The following is a 19,284-nucleotide window of genomic DNA, read 5'->3' on the forward strand; positions in this document are numbered from 1 at the left end:
CGACAGCACAGAGGCGTACCTCAAGTGCAACTACCAATTTCCCTTGACTTGACGGGGGCCCCCAATAAAACTCGCCGCCACTTAAAGGTCGTCCGAGGACTCGTGTGAGGTATCTAGAAGGTAGCGTAGACCCCCCCCCAAACCCCACACAACTTACCACATCTGCCGTCGCAGACGTCCTGGCCCCGGGAAATTCCCCAGGAGGGGGCTGTAACCCCTCCTACCCAGGAAGGGGCCTTGACCGCCTTTCCTTTTCTTTCGGCGACCCATCCTTAGAAGGGACCGCCTACCCGTTGAGGGGCCAATGGCCACCTCCCCCGAGCGCTCCCATCCGTGTTGGGTGACGCCCACTCATAGGGATCTTCCAATTAGTGCTCACCGATCATGACCTTACCGCCCGACCAAAATAAATACGACAATGCTAACTAACTTACTAAACTACAAAGACATTGGCTACTACAACTGTATTACAAGCATGCTTACCAATGAACACTTAACGCCAAATTTCTTTATTCATGAAACATAAACCAAATAGACCATACTTTATTACATACTCAAATTCATTACGGTAATACCACGACCTGTGAACGAAATTAGAGTTATCCATCAACTTTTATTCACGAAACAACTGGCTGTCCTCAGGGGCTGGTGGGTGGGTCAAAATTGGCTCTTCGTTCCGTCTCGAGCTCACGTGCAGCGAGGAGGTGCAGCTTCAGAGCACAGGAACAAGAGGATGCCTTCTGGTCTTGCGTCTCCTTTTATCCGTCTTCAGGGCGGGCGTAAACCAGCCCCTGCCTGCCCCAAGGGCGTGGCCAGCCGCGTCAGTGTCTAGGCCAGCCCACTCCAGGGCGGGAAAAAGCGCGCCCCGGCTACGCCGCTTCGGGCATACCAGCCGAGACTCGCTTCCCGCCCAAGATGGCTTCCCGGGGGGATCGTGGTACTCCGCCATACGTTCGGGGGGACCGAGTGGTCGCCCCTTTCCATATGGCTGAGATACCCGCCACCCCCTCTCAACACAATCCCCGAAGGAAGGGAAACCGGAAACAGTTCTGAAGTTTTTGGAAGAGGGAGGGAGTGACCCTCCCGGCCGTATTTATTAAAATATGAAACAAAATTAAAACATTAAATCAACAGTTTCTTAATGTACAATTTCATTACCACATTGCGATGTTTGGCTAACCTTAACAGATTCTCTAATACAAAGGTTCTCCTAGCCGAACTAACATCCTACAAAACATTTACTTGAAATTTTGAAATTGTACATCCTAACGTTTAAGGGCCAACGGCAAGGTCGTAACCGGTGTCAAGATCCCTAAACCAGAAATATCCCCCTCACTTGTGAGGGGCGACAGCACAGAGGCGTACCTCAAGTGCAACTACCAATTTCCCTTGACTTGACGGGGGCCCCCAATAAAACTCGCCGCCACTTAAAGGTCGTCCGAGGACTCGTGTGAGGTATCTAGAAGGTAGCGTAGACCCCCCCCCAACCCCACACAACTTACCACATCTGCCGTCGCAGACGTCCTGGCCCCGGGAAATTCCCCAGGAGGGGGCTGTAACCCCTCCTACCCAGGAAGGGGCCTTGACCGCCTTTCCTTTTCTTTCGGCGACCCATCCTTAGAAGGGACCGCCTACCCGTTGAGGGGCCAATGGCCACCTCCCCCGAGCGCTCCCATCCGTGTTGGGTGACGCCCACTCATAGGGATCTTCCAATTAGTGCTCACCGATCATGACCTTACCGCCACAGGCCGGATAGTTGACCGGCTATCCGGACCCCCCACAAAACTCCTACCTAAAGGTCATATTATAGCGTTTTTAGCCATGCTAAGAAGTCTCCTATGAGTAACTCATTCCCCACCCGAGACAAATGCACACCATCCCCCAAATACATACTGTCATCATTAATACAGCCATGTGAAATATAATGCAGTGTTTTGGAACGGAACAACCTACTCATTTTGTTATTAAGTTTCCTAACAGAATGATTCAAAGCGGGAATGGAAATAGCCCCCCGCCACACCTTTCGTGGTATCATATGGGACCACGCGATTGTGCACCCTGGAACTCTCCTCGCTAACCAACTTACAGTGGAAAGCATCGCCTCAAGGAGAAGTCGTCTACCAGTGGTGACCAAATCATTGCCCCCAAGATGTACTATGACTACAGACGGCGGTGACCTTGTCCGCCCTAACAAACCCTCGAAAAATGATTGAAACTGGTCAATACAGGGACCGCCTCTTCCGTAGAAGGACACCCTGTACCCGTATTCCCCAGCTACGTGAATCATGTCACCTGCCTTGAATACGTCCGCGGCACGCCTCACGTATGAGTGGCCCACGACCCACACCTCCTTTTTCACAGCCGGTGATGTCTGACCGCTGGCCCGGTGTTGGGTCGACTGCATAGTCCGCCCCGCCTCGTAGGCTTGCGCAACTGAAAACCAAACAAAAAACAAGAAGCGTGAGTACATCATTACAGCTTCACAACATGTGCAACCGCACATACCTTTTATAACAATTGGAGGACCAACGCCCCACCCGTTTTACTTGTTCCACATTCAGACCCCTGGCTGTAGCTTCTGTAGCAGCCCCTATCCGAAAGGAATGGGTCCCAAACTCGCCCGGGTTCAAGCCCGCAGCGGCAATCGACATCGCAAGCACCCGCTGAAACTGAAATTTCGTCAGTGGGGTGGCGTCCGCGTGTCTCAACAAGGTCCCCCCCCATGATGCCACCCTTCGTGCTAGGTAATCTTCTAAACACTTTACCGGACACATGGAGGACCCGGGAATCCTGCGTATGATTATGCAGTCACCCATCCCACCTTGATCGGTCTTGGACCTGACAAATGAGACAGTCATCGTCTCCCCCCTGATCTGGACGTACTCCTGGCACAAACCTCCTGTCACATCCTGTTTGTTCCTCGCCACTAGTTCGCTTACCCGCATCGCCCCGTGAAATGCCAGCGTAAAAGCGGCTCGGAACAACACTGTCTCAAACTGAGATGAACATGTGGTAGGGAGTGTGGATAACAACTGGGCCAACCTATCCAAACCTATCGGGCGCCTCTCATCTACTCTGCGACCCTCAAGGCGTTGCCACCCACGTAGCGCTTTCTGTACCACGAAAGACGCTGTCGGGTCCTGGATCCCATGGGCCCTAGCAACAAAGGAAATGGCAGCCCGATGCCTCTGAGCCGTAGCCACCGATTTCCCAGCCAAATGTAAAGACATCAGAAAATTCACCACCCATTCCTCGTGGCCCCAAAGCCCCTCTCTATCAGTCCCCAAAAAGGCTAAATAGGACCGGAACGTCCCTTCATATGCCTTCCTCGTCCTGGGTGCTAAACTCTCTCCCACGAGGTGACGAAGTTCAGGGCACCGAGAGACCAGAGAGCTTCGGGAAAGGGTGCCGGCTCTGGGTCCGCTGTGGGAAGAAAACCCAAGAAAGCCTGTATATGAAAACGAGACAGTGCATCAGCTGCTTGGTTCATTACCCCCGGGACATGTCTTGCCCTGAATAGCACATTCAATTGCATACACAGTAAAACAATTTCTTTGAGCAATCTCAAGATCATTTTGCATCGTGCTGCCTGGCTATTGATACACTCGACCACGGTCATATTGTCAGACCAAAATACCACAGAGTGATCTTTGAACCCTTCGGGCCAAGTTCTAAGGGCCACCAAAATGGGAAAAAGTTCCAGGAAAGCGATGTTACTTGTCAGTCCATTGTCATGCCACCATGCCGGCCACTTTTGCGCCGACCATCTCGTGCCGAAAATGGCACCAAAACCTATGCTCCCTGCCGAATCTGTCCATAGCCCCAGCTCCTCAGAGGACACGGCTGGTTTGTTCCAGACAACTCGACCATTGAAATCCGCCAGAAATGCCAACCAAATGCGCATGTCCTGGCGGACCTCAGCCGAGAGCCTTGTGCGATGATGGCCCTCCTTCAGGCCGACCATGGCTTGGGCAATCGAACGGGAGAAGGGGCGGGCCATAGGTATAACCCTCAGGGCAAAATTCAACTGGCCGACTAACTGCTGCAATTGATGCAGCTTCACCTTAGATTCACCTATACACCTTTGCATTGCTGCCCTGAACTTTAACACTTTGTCAGCTGGTAAACGAAAACAACCTTCACTGGAGTCTAACTCGATCCCCAGAAACTCGAGGCAAGTCGAAGGACCCACCGTCTTACCTGGTGCCAATGGCACGCCAAACTGATTCATTAATACACAAAATTCGGCCAAGGCCTGACTACATTCTGGATCCCCGGCTGCCCCCAAGAACAAAAAATCATCGAGGTAATGCATTACATGTTGGAAACTCGTCTTCTTTGTGAAAACCCATTGTAGAAAACTACTGAATTTTTCGAAATAGGCACAAGATATAGAGCACCCCATTGGCATACACCTATCCATGTAATAATGGCCCTGAAACATGAAACCCAGGAGACGCTGATCGTCTGGATGTACCGGGAGCAACCGGAACGCTGACTCGATATCCGATTTTGCCATCAGCGCCCCGGGCCCCAGGCGATTCAAAATGGCTACGGCCTCATCGAAGGATGCGTACCGCACCGAACATACTTCCGGGTCTATCGCTTCGTTTACCGAAAGACCACGTGGAGCCGATAGATTATGTATCAGTCGGAACTCACCCGGGTCCTTCTTGGGGACCACTCCTAAAGGAGAACAAACAAAGTTATGCACTGGGGGTACACTAAACGGGCCGGCGACCCGACCTCGAGCAACCTCCTTCCGGATCTTATCTTGTACCACGGTCGTATGCTGCAGGACCGAAAGTTGATTTTTACATTTCTCCACACCCTGAAAGTCCCCTACTGGGATGCGGAAACCATAAGAAAACCCGTTCCGCAACACCCCAGCAGAAGCACGATCCGGATATTCACTGAGCCAGGGAATCATTGCCAAGGTATCAATCGGGGTAGGTAAAGGCGCCCCTCGGCCTATGTTAGACCTGTTTGGCGCCTCCTCTACCCCCGTTATCACCCGTTTTGGCTCTGCACGTGGACTCAGGATGGGATGACCTGCACCCACTACATTCGTGTTTAAATTTGCACGACCCCTGGGGCCTAGTACATTTACCCCTGTTGAAATTCCAACAAAACCCCTTTTTCCCTGTATTGCCGGCTGGCTTCGAGTAATTGTCGGTCCCCGTCCCTGATCGAAAGGGCGTCCCCGCATACTGGCGGGAGGATTCGCCAACGTTACTCCCCACTAATGGCATTTTCAACATACCAGTCTCCTTCATTTTATCCCATGACACAGAATCATAACAATCCCAAGTTAAGCTTTTATCATGCTCTTTAGCCTTCCTAAAAAGATTATCATAGCAGAACCAATGGTTACCCTCGTGTGATGTCGAGTACCCCATGATTCGTGACTGATAAGTCGGCAATTCGGGCAGCAACTCGGGCCTTCGTTCCCCCAAGATCGACGTAAACACCCCCCATGCTTTGCCCCAGTTGCCAATGTTTTCATTTACTTTAAAGGCGGCCATTTTTGCGCGCCAAACACTCGGATGCATGAGGTCCTTCTGGCCCTTAACATGCTCCACCTCATAGTGATCAGTAAGCAACGAGAAGATGTTCACATATTCCCCTGCCCAAATCTTCTCTTTAATAGCCAAAGGCACATGTTGACCCAACTTTTCCCTACGAGAGGGTGCTGACTCATCCCTCGCAATCGGCAATGGCCGCTTACCTGCACCGGACGCTGACTCTGCGGTCCCATTCGTCCCTTGTGGCTTGTCCACTACTGCAGCCGGCGCGGACACCCTGGCTGCCTCCCGTTTCTCACGCAGTTGCCTCATCAGCGCCTGCGCGTCGACAGCCGTGGCTCCCTCGCTACCTTCACCCAACCATGCTGCTAGTTGTGCTGCCAGCTCGGGCGGCATATCTTCCTTGGACACGGGGGAATTGGATTCCCCTCTACCGGCACTGGGGTTGGCGCTTCGAGCCGCTCCTCTCCTAGGCCTCTTGCCTTTTCCTCCCGGAGCTGCTCCGACCAAGGGACGTTTCGGTCCCCCTTCCCCCTCTCTCACGTCCACCCGCTTCTTCAGCTCGGCCATCTCCTTCATGAGTACCCGCAGCATCTGCTCAGTAGACATTCTCTTTCCGCCTTTCTTGGGCATTTCTCCGACAGAGTATCTGTAAGACAAAAGAAAGATTACCACGCTCAAAATTGGCTCTTCGTTCCGTCTCGAGCTCACGTGCAGCGAGGAGGTGCAGCTTCAGAGCACAGGAACAATAGGATGCCTTCTGGTCTTGCGTCTCCTTTTATCCGTCTTCAGGGCGGGCGTAAACCCGCCCCTGCCTGCCCCAAGGGCGTGGCCAGCCGCGTCAGTGTCTAGGCCAGCCCACTCCAGGGCGGGAAAAAGCGCGCCCCGGCTACGCCGCTTCGGGCATACTAGCCGAGACTCGCTTCCCGCCCAAGATGGCTTCCCGGGGGGATCGTGGTACTCCGCCATACGTTCGGGGGGGACCGAGTGGTCGCCCCTTTCCATGTACACTGTCAAATCTAAAAATTGGACCTCCTTCTGCTGATGTTTGATGTAAACTTCAGATTTAAATCATTGCTGTTAATTCGGTCATTGAATGATTTAGCAGAAGTTACATCCTGTTAATTCGGTCAATGAATGAGTCAGCAGAAGTTACATCCTATATATATCAGCATCAGGATGCAACGGCATTCCTTCGAGAAAGGTCAATGGAGACTGAAACATGTCAGGACTTTGCGGATGCTGTGCCGTTATGAAAATGAGTGAGACAACGTTGTGGTGTGCGGCTAATTCTCTTTGAAGGGGAGAAGCTTGGGACATATTCAACGTCTTGGTACTGCCATAATGAGACGCACCACCAGTAAGAGCGCAGTGTCTGCCCGCCAGTGAACTATGTTGGAAGCCCGTGTAGCGTAAAGGGCAACAGGCTGCCGCTGAAGACCAATTTCGGCATGGTTCTCAACAGTTTTTGAACACATACTGTGGAGACACAACTTTACAAACTGCAATAGCCAAGAAATACAATTTTATGACATCACCCACTGGAGGGATTAAAAGCAAGGGGCATCCAAAACCGCAAGTACCAGCATGCAAGATGTCAAACCCACTGAGGGTGTCCACTAGAGGGCCAAGATCTATAAATACCTTGTGCAATCGACTTGCCGGTTTTCTGCTTAGCATCATGATGTCAACGGCGTTTCTTCGAGAAAGGTCAAAGGAGACCGAAACATGTCAGGACTTTGCCGATGCTGTGCCTTTATTAAAATGAATGAGACAACGTTGTGGTGTGCGGCTAATTCTCTTTGAAAGGGAGAAGCTTGGGACATATTCAACGGCTTGGTTCTGCCGTAATGCGATGCACCACCAGAAAGAGCGCTGTGTCTGCCCGACAGTGAACCATGTTGGAAGCCTGTGAAAGCGTAAAGGGCAACAGGCAGCCACCAAAGACCAACTTCGGCATGGTTTTCAACAGTTTTTGAACACATACTGTGGAGACACAACGTTACAAACTGCAACAGCCAAGAAATACAATTTTATGACATCACCCCCTCAAGGGATTAAAAGCAAGGGGCAGCCAAAACCACAAGGACCAGCACGTAAGATGTCAAACCCACCGAGGGTGTCCACTAGAGGGCCAAGATCTATAAATAACTTGTGCAATCGACTTGCCGGTTTTCTGCTCAGCATCATGATGTCAACGACGTTCCCTCGAGAAAGGTCAATGGAGACCAAAACATGTAAGGACTTTGCGGATGCTGTGCCGTTATTAAAAAGAATGAACCACGTTGTGGTGTGCGGCTAATTCTCTCTGAAAGGGAGAAACTTGGGACATATATATATATATATATATATATATATATATATATATATATATATATATATATATATATATATATATATATATATATATATATATATTCTTTGATGAAAGGGGTTATTGTGGCATATATATTTATATATATATATATATATATATTGCACAGTGGTGGTCACTGTGTATTATAGGAAGGTCTGAGTTTTCATAGGAAGAGCCTATATATTACCTTCTGGTGGTTGCCAATAGGTAGTTATATTTAGAACCTAAATTCCATAGGAAAATTTTTTTTTGATTTGCTAATAACTTTGGCGATGTTTGACGAATCTTCGCAAAATTCTCCAAAAAAAGGTCTATCCAGGTTATTTCCTATCCTGAAAGTTTGTGGGTGATTCATCAAGCGGGGGCTGTGAAAAAAGGGGGTCCCAAAAAGTGTTTTCTCCATGTTTATTCCCATAGGAAATGTTATTACAGGTTACAGCCTGAACTGCTGAACGGAATTGCACAAAATTTGGCAAAAAGGTAGAACTTGGTTCTGAAAGCAACCTTTTTCTTTAAATGGTGTAAATCCTTTTAGTAGTTTTTGAGAAATTTAAACAATAAAAGTTTCAATATCTGTGGGCAGAGGTGGGTTCGCGCACCCTCCCGACCATGCGCTTGACCATCTTGTGGCTCAGTAGAACCAAGTCAGAACAAAACAGTGAAACAAACATAAAAAACAAGAAAAGGGGGCAAGGTAGAAACACCCTGACCCTCTAGTCCAGCTCAGGTGGTCCCACAAAGAGCTCCAGGTCCAAAAATTATTTTTTATTTAATAAAAAACCTCGTAATGTGCACTGGGTGCGAGAATCCGGACAAAAAATAATAATTTGAAGTGGGTTCCCCCGATTCATTTAAATGTGCCCCTGGGTGGGACAGGTTCCAGGGGAAGTTCAATAAATATATTATGGGGGCCTGCAGGACCTCCACAGTTCCGGGGACCACCACCTCCCCAGGTCTATGTAAATTAGATGTGGGAGGGTACACAGACCTCCCGTGGCCCCGGGGACCGTTACCTTCGTGGGGCTTGTTAAAAAATGTTTGGGGAGTCTCCGAGTCCTCCACAAGCCTCGGGGATTGGCACCCTATGTGGCTTTATTTTAATATACAGGGGGGGGCTTTGCGGGCTCCCCGAAGTCTCGGGGAATACCATCTGTCCGGGGTTTCTAAAATAGAGGGAGGGGGGCTGCGCGGTTCCCCTGCTGGAGCCCTTGAAGGTCCTGGGGACCGCCACTCTCCATGGCCGGGTCCTGTAATGTCCCGGGGAGCTCATACCTGAGACATTGTTGTTTGTTATGAGAGGTTGGAAGTATGTCTTGCACACTGTCATAGCAAACCCTGGTTGCTCCGTTGAAGCGAGAGGAGGAAAACTTGCTCTGGGTTTAATGAAGCAAAGCAGGATTGCTTTTGGGCAAGGGGAACTGCCTGTATGTTAGCTCTAAGCGCGGCTCCCTAGTGTTAACATGATGGGTGTGCGGCTCCTTAGTTTGAATGCAATGGGTGCACGACTCAAAGTATAAATATTTTTTTTTTAAACTGGTACAGCTAGGTTATATGTTGGGTTATTGGGTGGCTCTAAAAAGAGCCCTTGTTTTTCTTGAGAGATTTTTGTAGCTACATGTGAGTGCCAATGCAGAGCCTTAGATTGTTGAGAAGGACTCTGTGTCCCTTATCTGTGAAATGTACACCATCATTTCTGTAGATGCCATCCTTATCGAAACTTAGATGATTGTTGTATATGGAACCTATCATATGTCTCTGAGATAAGCAGAAACAGCTTTATAGACATTTTTTCTAGCTTTCTCATTTTGAGGACAGAATTGATTGGACCACTTCCATTTCTGTCTTTGTCATATGTTAGAGTACATAAAGACAGTTTGGGGTAAAAGCAACATCAATTCTGCAAAGGAGTCCTTCATTAGCATTTCCAGACCTACGCCAGTCAATGTGACTAGGTCATTGCCTCCACAGTGGACAATCATGAGGTCAGGAGCTTGGAGATGTAAAAAGGTTTTAACCAAAGGCATTAATTGGTGCCACTTTAATCCTCTTTGTCGAATCCATTTAATGTTCCTATTTGGTAAAGCTAGATCTTTGTCAATACCTCTGTGTTCAGCATACCTTTTGCACCAGAAAACATAGCCGTGTCATGCAATCCACACTCTAAACATCTTGAAGGGAAGTCTGGATGCACTGAAAATATGTCTGTAGCTTAAGTAGGCAGTTGCTTGAATGTGAGGTACCTAAAATGGTGGAGAAGATGCAGTTTTAAAAAAAGAAGAGAAATGATTGGTTGTTTAAGAACACTGTACAGTGAAACATAGGGTGCATGTTTCTGTCTTTCAATATAATGTTTCTTACTGGTTAGTAAAAAATGTTAAATGGTACAGTAGATAGAATAAACTCATATTTTGTAAAGTCAATTACACCTGCAGTTTGTATTTGCAACAATGTGTGGTAATAATATACTGAGCTTGTGACCTGTGAGTTCAGTTGAGTGTTTTTCCGTGAGCTGTTACTATGGAAACAGATATTAAGCAGAATGGGGGTACGGTTGAAAGTTAACTGTGTCATTAAAATGTGAATTTGTTATAAATATTAAATGTAAAATGTTATTGCAGTGAGATTTCCCAAATCAGTGCTATGTTTAGAAGTGGTGTGTTATTAAAAAAAGTGGTAAAATTATTTGGAATATATTTTTGAACTCCCGTATGGATTCGCAGTAAATCGCTTTCAGTGCACGTTGGAGTCGCGACTTCAGAAAATTCCACAAAGAGTTTTAGTTCCTTTAGAAATCATTTGGCAAGGGTTCATATGTGTAACCAATAGAAATGTGTTTTAGAATTTGAAATAATTTGGGAAGCAATGTGATTTGTTTTTTACATGTATATGTGTGGAGAAAGAGAGGGAAACTTTGCCATTTGTGGTTTTGCTTTGGTGAGAGAAGTGCTATACATATTGATTGTGTGCATTAGAAAATCTTTTCTGAGTTTCTGATACTTCATAATCTATCAATCAATTTGAAAGGTGAGTTATAAGTTTGTGAAGTGTATTATGTGTTGGCTTTGTTTTTAAAGGTAAAGTATAAATGATGAACTTTGACATGTAATGTATTTAAATCTTGTTTGATATAGATTCTGTATAGTATGTGTATTTTGGAATATGGATTACTGATTATTGTAGTTTGTTTCAGTGTGTGGATATGTACATTTGTAGTATACCGCATAATTTAACGGTGCAGCACACAGGCCGAAATTCGTTTTATGGATTTGTTTCTGTATTTACCTCTGTGCGGCTGTATTCCGCAGTTTACTATCCCCTACCCCGCCCCACGTGAGCGCTCGGCAGCACACCCACTACAGGTAGAGATATTATCACTCAGGCACTTTGTATGCCAAAGCACTAATCTTGCAGTGCAAACATTGTGCTGTCAGTATCCTTGCACTCATCCAGCACCATGTACTTATTCAATCACTTGGCCAATACCCAAGCAGTTATAAATTTACTATGTACTCTCTTTCCAACACTGTAATCATTCAGTTACTACTTATGTACTCATGCAATGACGTAGGTAGTAACATATGCACGGCGACAAAGCTCAGTGCACTATCCGTGCAGGCTTCTAACCAGCTACATAGTACTGATTCACTCCTCAACTTATCTAGGTAGTACCCATGCAGTACAAACATCCCACTGGCAGTCCCAATGCAATCTTCCAATCACCACCCATTCACATCATGTACTTATCCAACCAGTCTGCCAATAGCGAAGCACCTATAAATTTACCATGTATTCTCTTTGTAGCATTCTAATGATCCAGTCACTACTCACGTACTATTGCAATGAAGCAGGCAGTCACATATGGACTGCGGCAAACCTGTGTGCATTATCTATGCCAAGTATTGGCTCATGGTGGGAGTGCTGCCTGGCAGTAACGCGGGGTGGGGCCGGGGAGGTGGAGGGTGTGGTGTAGTAAACTGCGGAACACGGCGACAGAGAGGTAAGTACACGAAGAAATAAATAAAACCAATGTTGTTGCGTGCCCTGCATTGCATTTGGAGATGCAGCGTACCCAAATCAATTTGTTTTATGGATTTGTTTGTTAACTTATGTCTTTGCGGCCATATTCTGCAGTTTAGTACCCGTCAGTAGCGGCAGGTGGTGGTAGTGCTGCGGGGCAGTGGGGCAGGGGTGAAGCAGGGTGGGGGGTAATAAACTATGGAATATGGCCCAACGGAGGTAAGTAAACAAATAAATAAAATTAATTTCTTTGCACGTGCTGCATCGCATTTGGCAATGTTGCGCACGCAATGAGATTCTTTTTATTTATTTATTTGTATATTTACCTCTCTGTGGCCGTATGCTGTAGTTTACTACCTCCACCCTGCTCCACCCCCACCCCGTCCCACCACCCCGCAGCACTCCTCCACCAGCTGCTACTGCTACCCATCACCCTGCCCCCCTTGCCCTACATTAGCGCCTGGCAGCAGTCCCACCACGGGCCGGTACTGACCATGCAGACCTCTAACCAGCTATATACTACTATTGATTCACTCATTTAATGATCCAGGTAGTACCTATGCATTGCAGCAATCCCCCTGTTATTTCTCATGCGATCCTCCAATCACCCATCGAGCAGCATGTACTTTTACAATCGCTCTGCCAATACCCAAGCACATATAAACTCAGCATCTACTCTCCTTGGAGTAATCATCCAGTCACTACCTATATAGTCATGCAATGGCTCAGGCCCTGACATATGCAGTGCTACAATCCTCTATATACTATCCATGCAGGCCTCTAACCAGGTGTACACTACTGATTCACTCCTCTAATTAACCAGATAGTAGTCATGCACTCAAGCAAACCCCTGTCACTTCCCATGCACTCCTCCAATTACTGATCGAGCAGCATAGCAGCATGTTGTTTTACAATTATTCCGGCAATACACAAGCACTTATAAATTCAGCATATACTCTGTTTGCAGCATCATAATCATTCAGTCACTACTTATGTACTCATGCAATGACCCAGACACTGACATATGCAGTGTACAATCATCTGTGCACTATGCATGCAGGCCTGTAACCAGGTACTCATTACTGATTCACTCCTCTAATTAACTAGGTAGTACTCATGCAGTCCACCAAACCCCCTGTCACTCCCCATGCACTCCTCCAATCACCTATCCAGTAGTATGTAGTTTTCTAATGACTCAGAGAAGAGACAAGCAGTTATAAATTAACCATGCAGTTTTTCTAGCACTGTTTTCATCCAGTCACTATCCATGTACTTATGCAATGAGTGAGACAGTAATTTGTGTACTACTACAATTCTCTGTGCCCTATCCATGCAGACTTTTAACCAGGTGCATACTACTGATTCACTACAACAATTCGTCTGTCACTTCCCATACACTCCAGCAATCAGAAAACCAGCAGCATGTAGATATCCAAACATTGTGCCAATACCGAAGCAGTCATAAATTCACCATACATTCTCTTCGTAGTAGTGTAATCATCCACTCAGTATGCATATACTCATGTAATGATCCAGGCACTAATTCATAGACCGCTATAATTCCTTAAATACTAGCCTTGCAGTGCAGTGATCACCCTGTCACTACCCATGCAATCCTCAAATCATCCATGCAGCACCATGTAGTTTTCTAATCACTCCGCCAATAGCCAAGGAGTTATGAATACAGCATGCACTCATCATGAAGTACAGTAATCATCCAGTCAGCAACCATGTAGTGATGCAATGGTCCAGGCACTAATACATGCACTGTTACAATCCTCTGAGCACTATCGATACACTCCCGCCATCGCTCTGTTCCAATTGATGCACTCCTCCAAACACTCAGCCAGTATCATGTAGTTATGCAGTCACTCTGATGATACCCAAGCACTTGTACATTAACCATGCACTCTCCTTGCAGCACTGTAATCATCCAGGCAGTACCCATGTACTCATGCAATGATCCAGGTGGTAACCATGCACCAGTGCAATCACCTGTGTGCTATCCATGTTGTACTCTAATCTCCTACACACCACTCATGCATTCTTGCAATTACCCATGTAGGACCGTTCCACTTCTCTAATCATTGTGGTAGTATCATTGCATATGTTTTTGTATTTAAACATGTGAATATTTCAATATAATTATTTTAATTATACTAAATTGTTCTTAAAACTTTTCTTTTTTTTACAAATGTTTTGCATAATTATTAAGACAGAGTTACAATGACAAGAAACGTGCAAAGAAAAAGATAACAAAGAAAAGAGGCCTATGTAAAGAAAACAGGAAAGGAGCAATTAGTTCAAGTGCAACATGGATCCTTAAAGGAAAAAGTCTTCCGGTAAGACAAGTAAAGAATTTGTGAAAAAAGTTTTAAAATTAAAAATAAAGAAGAGAGACAGAAAAGAGGTACAGTGAAACAAAAGGAAAATAAAAATGTACAAGAAAGTGCAAAATTGGATTATCAGAAAAAAATATGTTGAAAGGAGGAAGAAACAATTTTTAGAGATTCGAAAAAGATTATATAAAAATAGAATTTTACAAAATTTGATAAGAAAATGTAAAAAATCAAAAAAGGGATCAGCATTTTGCAAACAAAAGAGGAGATTCTAAGCATGATTGAAGAAGCATTTGAATTGAAAAGTTAATTGTTTATCTTAATTTTAAAGAAACTGAAAACTTTAAATACAATAATGAAGTCTATGAAGGACAAATGTAAAAGAAAAAGAATTGTGACTAGAACTAACTTTAGTAAAATATTTTCTGGGGAATGGAAGCTTACTTCTAGTATGGAACCTTTTTTTAATGAAGAAAGTTATTTTCAACAAAATACATCAGTGCATGCAGTTGCTACCTGTGGTTGTTGTTACGAACTTAAAAATGGTTCTCCAATTGAAAAAAAAAAGATGGTTCCTAGAAATGTGGAAGAAGTAATAGCTGAGGAAGTGCAAGGAAGACGTACCCAGGCTCCAGTGTTTAGGTATTGTAGCAATATTTGTAATATACAACAGGAATCTATTGATATATTACTAAATTTCTTAAGAGGATATGGGAAACAAGTATGTAACAGAAGATTAAGATATTGCAAGGACTGGATCCTTGCAAAGTGAGAAAAAATACAGGGTTACAAAGTCATTCTCTGGCTTGTCTTTCTAGGAAATTGTGTCAAAGTTGTTTTCATCATTTAAGAATGTTAGCAGTACATCATTCAGAAATTCTGAAGTTAGTTAGAAGATTATACTACGTGGAAAGTCCTTCATTATGTCTAAATAAAATTAATACAGGTTTTTTGCGTGGTTCAGTGTTTGTTGTAAAAAAGAAATTTGGATGTACAGTTACGTTTCTTTGCTGGTCAAGAGGAGTGTAGAGAAAATGAGAGTTTGTTAAGTGTAAGTGTTAGAGAGGAGATGGAAGATATTACTAATGTGAAGTTTGAAAAAGAAATTACAAAGTTCAAAGTAGTATCTGGTGAAATTCCTAACTATGTTTGTATTTGTTGCAGACGTAGTCAATATAAAATCCAAACTAGGAATGTAGATGTGTTTTTAAAAAGTGAAAAGGAAAACAATGATACATGGAGGGAACTTTCTGTTTATTTGTTTGTGGAAGGTCGTTTTGAGTTGGATAGTGAAAAATGTATTTGTAAATATTGTTACAATAAATTAGAAGAAAACAAAATACCAGCTAGAGGTGTTCATAATGATCTACAGTTAGTAGCTATACCTCTAGAACTTAAAGATTTAAATACATATGAGTCCATCCTTATTCAATTTGTGAACCAATTTGAGGCTATAATTTGTATGGAGCCTAAAACAGGTATGCTGCCTCCAACAGATCTACAAAGAGGTTTAAAAGGAGGAGTTGTGTATTTACCTTTAGATTTTAAGAAAAATGTTGAAACTGTTGGTGTTGAGAGAGAGGACAGTGAACCTATAGTCATTCTTGTTAATGGTGCACCTACAAAAAGTAGGAAAATATGGCAAGAGTTAGTAGATATCACCAAAGTCCAAAAGGCTACATTATATCTGGTGCAGAACAATATTTACTATAAAACTGTAAATGTAGAAGAACAAGAAATATGTTTGGAAGATGAAACTGACATTGCAAGTGGACAAATAGAAAAGTGGAGAAGTCCAGAAGAAGAAATGTATGAACATTACATTATACACCCTCTACACTCAAAAGAAGTGTTAGGAGACATTATTGATTTCTTCCAGATGAAAAAAGCAACAGGCACTCCCATGAGTGTTTGGGAAAAAGGTTTGGAAGCGGGTTGTTTTTCAAAGCTGTTCCCTACTGGAAAAGTTGAACGATATGATGAACGACCTGTTCAGATTCTAGCTTCAGAATATCGCACTTTACGACTGTACTCAGAAAATGCGAGATTTAGACAACGTATTCCATATTTGTTTCATATTTTATTTGAAAGTGACCTTTCTGCATTTTTATATGCAGTGAATCACATATTAAAAACAGGGATTTATTTTTCGGATGTTTCTATAAAGCAATTCATGGACAAATTTCAAGAAAGAGACAAACAATTAGAAACACAGTTAATTAATTTGATGGCATGTCAACGAGGCACTAATTAATATTGGTATCGACATCATGGGGAACTGAAATGTATGGTAAGGAATTTGGGAACCCCTACGTGGTTTGTTTCACTTAGTTATGCATGGGATGATTTACTAGATTTTCTACAACAAGCAAATTCAAATATACAGAATATTAAATTGAAGACTCCTGGAGAACTGTGTTCAATGGATCCTGTAAATGTGTCAAGATTTTTTAATCATAGGTTTGAAGCTATGACATCTTTCATCTGCAATGATGAGACTGTTTTGTATTTTATTGAACAATATGTTACCTGTACTATACCAAAAGAAAAAGCAGGAAACAAATTTTTACCGCAGGTTTTACAGTTTCAAAATCATTAATGTGAAAAATATTGTCGACGTAAATACAAGTCAAAAGAAAAATTTTACACAAAATGTTGATTTGGTTTTCCACGTCCAGTAATTTCCAAAGGAAGAATAAACAGTTTTATGTCATCAGTGAGGCATACTATCACTCGAAATAATAATATAAAAAGAACAGAAGAATCAAGGTACATTAATGATTACAATCCAGTAATTTTGATGATGTGGAATGCAAATATGGACATACAATATGTTGCAGATAACTCAATTGCTGTTGCCCAGCATGTTACATCATATATTTACAAAATCTGAGAAGACAGAATTGAAAGAAATGTGGGAAAACGTTTCTCAAGCAAAGAGCCTTAGCAAAAAATTGTACAGCTTCAGCTTGAAAATGCTTTCACATCAAGAAATTGGATCCTACAAATTTTCCAATCGATTGACATCTGCAAGTTTATATTCAAAGTCATGAGGAATCATCTGGATAAGTTTAGGTCTTGCTGCAACAAGAAATCGAGTTTTGAAATCTGTTCAAGAAATTAAATTCTTAGCATTGAATGATCCGGAAAGTACAGATATTCCTAAAACAAATATGTTGGATACATACTATCCAAATAGAAGTCCACACCTGGAAAAAAATGTTTATATGAAATACTGCAAAATTACAGTTTTAAAAAAAATATTACGGGAAATGTAAATGAAGGAAAATATGCTGTAATTTGATCTGACGGATGTTTGGTAAAGCATGCCATAAGCAAATCAGTCTTGACCCTGAGCCCAATGGGAACCGTCTGGACCAAACTGCCAGGCCAGGTCATCCTTCTACCTGGAAACAAGCATCCTAGGACCGGTTTCAGAACCCTTCTTCAGCCAGGCAATCTTGAATCCAGTGGCACAGTGAGCAAGGGACCCACGTCTGGGCATACCCATCCCAAGTAGGGAGAAAGTTTACAGCAAACTAGTGATGGGCGGATTGCTGATAATGCAAACTTTCGCCCCAGTCAAAAGATCTGGCACACAATATCAAAGGGATTACATTACATCATTTACTTATTGTTAGATTTGGGGTCTCTAGTTTGCACAGGTAGGTACTAGTGACAAATAGGGAAGTAGTGTGGCTCACTGGTTAGAGGCGGCAAAAGTGAAGTAGTGTGGCTCACTGGTTAGAGGCGGCAGACCCGAGAGCAGAGGACGGCCCGGGACCAGGGTTCGATTCCCGATGCGGCAGGTTTCTGGACCAGGGTCAGCGGACTCGATAATTCTCTCGCCTCGGTGCCCACTCTGATCAGCGATCACACTCGGCAACTCTGGGCACTAGCTTGCCTCATCTTCACTAACGGCCCCATAAGACCGCCGGGGATGCCTGGTCTCACCCTGGAGATACCCATTAAGGGACCATCTCTCAGGGAAGCCAGGAAGGGTTTCGCAGCGGTCGAAGCGCGGGGACACGCCGGTGCGCGTAAAAACCCAGCGCTATATAAATGACCCTATTACTATATTACTATTACTATTTACCCTTGCCTCCAGTCAGGGAAAGGGGGTACACTCCTAAAATAACCCCTGCTCACCGCCTTGATAGCTTGGCACGAGCAGACAGGCTTATCTCAGAGGCAGTGAGTGAAGCATTCGTGACCACATACAATAACCCAGTGACAACACTAAAAATGGACACCACACAAGGTTTGTATGAAAAATAAGTAATCTTTATGTAGACTTCACACAAGACCATAAACAACAAAAATCCACAAAACTAAGCATTAAGATGGTAGTTTTAGCTTAGTTCAGTTCAGTTCTTAAGATGCAAGAGATGTGATGATCTTCCAGATGTGGCACGCTCCTCCGATGATGCAAGAAGTCTTGATTCGATGCGTCAGCTGCAGCAGCTGCACCCTTGTTCAGTGATGCGACGGCAACAGCCTCGGCTGCGACACTCTTCTTCGGGATTGCCAGAAGCTTCCGCACAATGCGACAACTACAGCGGCGACATCCAAAATGCAACGGCAGCAGCTCCGACGGCGGCGCGCTTTTCCGGGGATGCGAGGCGCTTTTCTCGATGCGATGCAATATGACAGCCACAGTGCCGACATTCAAGTTGCGACGGCAGCAGCAGCGACGGCGACACGCTTCTTTCTCTTTGTGAGACACTTCTTTTGATGTGGTGCAATACGACAGCTACAGCGCCGACATTCATGATGCGACAGCAGCAGCAGCAGCAACAGCGACGCGCTCCCTCTTCGTTGCGAGATGCTTCCCTCGATGCGGTGCAATACAACAGCTACTGCGCCGACATTCAAGATGCAATGGCAGCAGCAGCTCCTTGCGACACACTTCTTCATAGTTGAGTCGCGTTTACAGCTGCTTGTGACACGCAGTCCCTAAGAAGGCCTTAAAACAGCAGCAGGCACTTCCAAAGAACTCTGGGGAGCTGGGGGTTGAAGTCTGTTGACCCTGAGACTTCAGCAGGAG

Source organism: Lissotriton vulgaris, chromosome 7 (genome assembly GCF_964263255.1).
Source record: "Lissotriton vulgaris chromosome 7, aLisVul1.2, whole genome shotgun sequence".
Lineage (NCBI taxonomy): Eukaryota > Metazoa > Chordata > Amphibia > Caudata > Salamandridae > Lissotriton > Lissotriton vulgaris.